Source organism: Microtus ochrogaster, chromosome 5, assembly GCF_000317375.1.
Source record: "Microtus ochrogaster isolate Prairie Vole_2 chromosome 5, MicOch1.0, whole genome shotgun sequence".
In the NCBI taxonomy this organism is placed as follows: domain Eukaryota; kingdom Metazoa; phylum Chordata; class Mammalia; order Rodentia; family Cricetidae; genus Microtus; species Microtus ochrogaster.
The window spans coordinates 29,912,334-29,915,925 of record NC_022012.1 but is presented as its reverse complement, the minus strand read 5'-3'; positions in this window follow the sequence as shown (position 1 = coordinate 29,915,925).

Sequence of the window (3,592 nt, the reverse complement as noted above, 5' to 3'; positions counted from 1 at the left end):
TTTGCCTGCATCCATGTCTCTGATATATATATATTCATCCTGATCACAGTTTTCCCTCCATTCTCTCCTCCAAGTCCCTCTCTCCACGTCCCCTTGACCCCATCCACTCATCCTCCCTTTCTGTTCAGAAAGGGGCAGGCCTTCCATGGATATCAACAAAGCATGGCATATCAAGTTGCAGTAAGACTAAACACCTCCCCATGCATTAATGCTGGGCAAGGCAAGCCAGTATGAGGAATAGGGTTCCAATAATAAATAAAAGAGTCAGAAACAGTCCTTGCTCCTACTGTTAGGAGTCCCACAAGAAGATCATGCTACACAGCTGTCACATATATGCAGAGGGCCTGGGTGAGTCCCATGCTGGCTCCCTGGTTGTAGCTAATAGTTTTAGCTGCATAATGAAGGATAGTCACTCACACAAAACAATCCCATTCTACTTTATTTTCTGAAAGTAAACAACTATTTTACAACCAAGGAGATCCAAGAGATTGTATATAAAATCTGCCTTTCATTGATTTTTCTGTGTAGATATTACAATAAATAGCTACTTAACTTTTAAATGTAAAAATGTGATGTGGGAGTGTCATATCAATCTGCTGATTTCATTGGTTAATTAATAAAGAAACTGCTTGGCCTGGTAGGTTAGAACATAGGTAGGTGGAGTAAACAGAACAGAATGCTGGGAAGAGAAGAAGTTAGGCAGACTCCATGCCTCTCCTCTCCAGGGCAGATGTGATGAAGCTCCAGCCCAAGATGGATATACGAAAGAATCTTCCTAGTAAAATACCAACTCATGGTGCTACACACATTATTAGAAATGGGTTAGTCAAGATGTGAGAGTTAGCCGGTAAGAGGATAGAGCTAATGGGCCAGGCAGTGTTTAAAAGAATACAGTTTATGTGTTGTTATTTCACGTAAAGCTAGCCAGTGGCTGGGAGCTAGACGGCAGTCAGAAACAGTCCTTGCTCCCACTGTTAGGAGTCCCACAAGAAGAACATGCCCGCAGCTCCTCACTACAAAAATGTTTGCTAATCTATGATTTTTTTTTATCTTAGCTAGAAAATAGAAGGCATCTAACTTTGGCAACCTCATTAATAGTTTTAAACTATTATGATGAATCTGATTGTCCTGTGGAGAATGGACTAGGTGAATGCGAATGCACATGTGGGGAGACTATCATGGATTCATCACACAAACATTTAGCAAATGTTTTCTATATTCAAAACCCCCAACTGCAGGGTGTATCATGTTACAAATCCTTGCTGGATACTATGGGCCTGTAGACTGAAGATGGACGCCATAATGGTACAGAAGAACTTTGAGTGACTATCAGGTGACAGGATGTCTCTGCTGTTTCTAGAGTTTTGGAAGTTGCTTACAATGCACTTCCTGTTAACTTAGGCAATATTATATCCTTCTGGAGTCTTTGATGGAGTGGAAGAATAGGTAGTCATAATTACAGTTTTCCTTACTTACAATAAAAGATAAAGTACATATAAATATTATAATGTAACTCTTGCTTGATACCTTTTTTGTTATATGTAATTTTACTGTGTTAAAGTTAAACCTTCCTTTTATTTAGACAGAAAAGAGGAGGTAATATAGGATTTTCTTCTGTACACTATGAATATGTTTTACTACCATTGGTTAATAAAAGAAGGCACTTTGGCCTATAGCAAGGCAGAATATAGCCAGGCTGGAAAAGGAAGGGGGGTGGAGTCAGTGAGATACCATGTATCCACTGGAGGAAACAGACATTGGAATCTTTCCAGTAGACCATGACCTCGTGGTGATACACAGATTAATAGAAATGGGTTAATTTAAGATGTAAGAGCTAGCTAGAAATATGCCTAAGCCATTGGCCAAACAATATTGCAATTAATATGTTTTCTTGTGATTATTTCAGGCATGGGCAGCCAAGAAATGAACAAGCAGCCTCCTCCAACACTCTTCCACATATCTGGCCTAGAATAATGTAGATATTTTATAGTAATCAATTGTGAAAAGCAGCAAAAATAAAGATTGAAATAAATCTTCTAAAATGAAGATCTACCATGAACGTTAAATACAGCACTTGGACATTGGGTGGCAAATAATGATGTTTGTAGTACTATTTGTTGTCTAGGTCAGTTGGGGTCAATTGGTGACAGTAATTTAATCCCACATCAAACTCTGTTAAGGATTTCTGTGAAGTACCACTCCCAGTGACACTGTCTATGCTGTTTTAATAAGAGAGCTATTTGCTCTTTGCTAAGAGCAGACACGGGGACAGATTCATAAGACAGCCTTTAAAAGGCTCACACAAGAGACAGGTGACAGAAGACACAGGGAGCATGGAGTATAGAATTCAAATCTGAACTCACTCTTGTTTAAATGACGCAAAGGGGAAGTGTTTTGGATTTTTTCCCTTAATTTGACAGCAATGCATTATTGGTAACTTGCAGAGGAGTTAATCACTAATGTGCTTTATTCATCCATGTGTAGAGTTGGCTTGTTTATCAAGATTCTTGTTCGAACCAAGTGATTGGATTAGGGAGTGAAGTCTTGTTCAAACCTGGCTACTCTGGTTTTGATGGAAACAAAGAAAAAAATGAAAATGGGCTTCTATTGTAGTTGAAGTGGACAGAATGTGTAGTTGTCTCATGGGGTGCCAGTTCTAGTTTATTTTCTGCTGTTGAGATAAAACACTCTGACCAAAACATCTGAGGGTAAGAAAGGTTTTAATCTCACACTTCCAGTTCACAGTCCGTCCTGGAGGGAGTCATAACAAGAACTCAAGGTAGGAATTATAGAGGAATCCTGCCCGCTAATTCATCCACAAGCTGACACTTTGTAGCTTTCTTACATAGCATTGGACCACCTATCTAGTAGCTCACAGTGGGCTGAGCTCTCAAGTCAATATGGATAATTAGACAAGCCCTGCCACCACCACTCACACAGACATGCCCACAGAGTCATCTGATCTAGGCAATTCCTTAACTGAGGCTCTCCTCTCAGACGCCAGCAGACTGTGCCAAGTTGACAAAGTTAACTGGAACATGATGTTTGAGTAATAATGTGCCCCATTGTAAGCTGAACTTATAAGTAGCAGAGAGCATAGGAGAGCAGAAAGGAAGCAGGAGCTGTCTCTGACCTTATTTTGGGGCCCTTTCCTCCTACTGGGTTGCCTAATCCAGCCTTGATATGAGGGGAGGTACCAAGTCTTATTGTAATTTGATATGCCCTTGGAGGCCTGCCTTTTTCTGAAGGGAAATGGAGGAGTGGATCTATGGGAGAGGGGAAATGGGGGGCAGCACAGGGAGGAGAGGAGGGAGGAAAATTTCAGTGAGGAATAAAGTATATTAGAGAACAAATAAAATAATAAAGAAGTTGCCATTGTGTTAGCTCTAGATCCAAGCTTGAGTAACAAGGGGACATAGTAAGTGGAGACTATTTCTTCTGTAAGAAGAACCTGAAATGACCCTACCCTATAGCAACACTGACGAATATCTTGCATATCATCATAGAACCTTCATCTGGGGATGGATGGCGTTAGAGACATAGACCCACACTGGAGCACTGGACTGAGCTCTCAAGGTCCCAATGAGGAGCA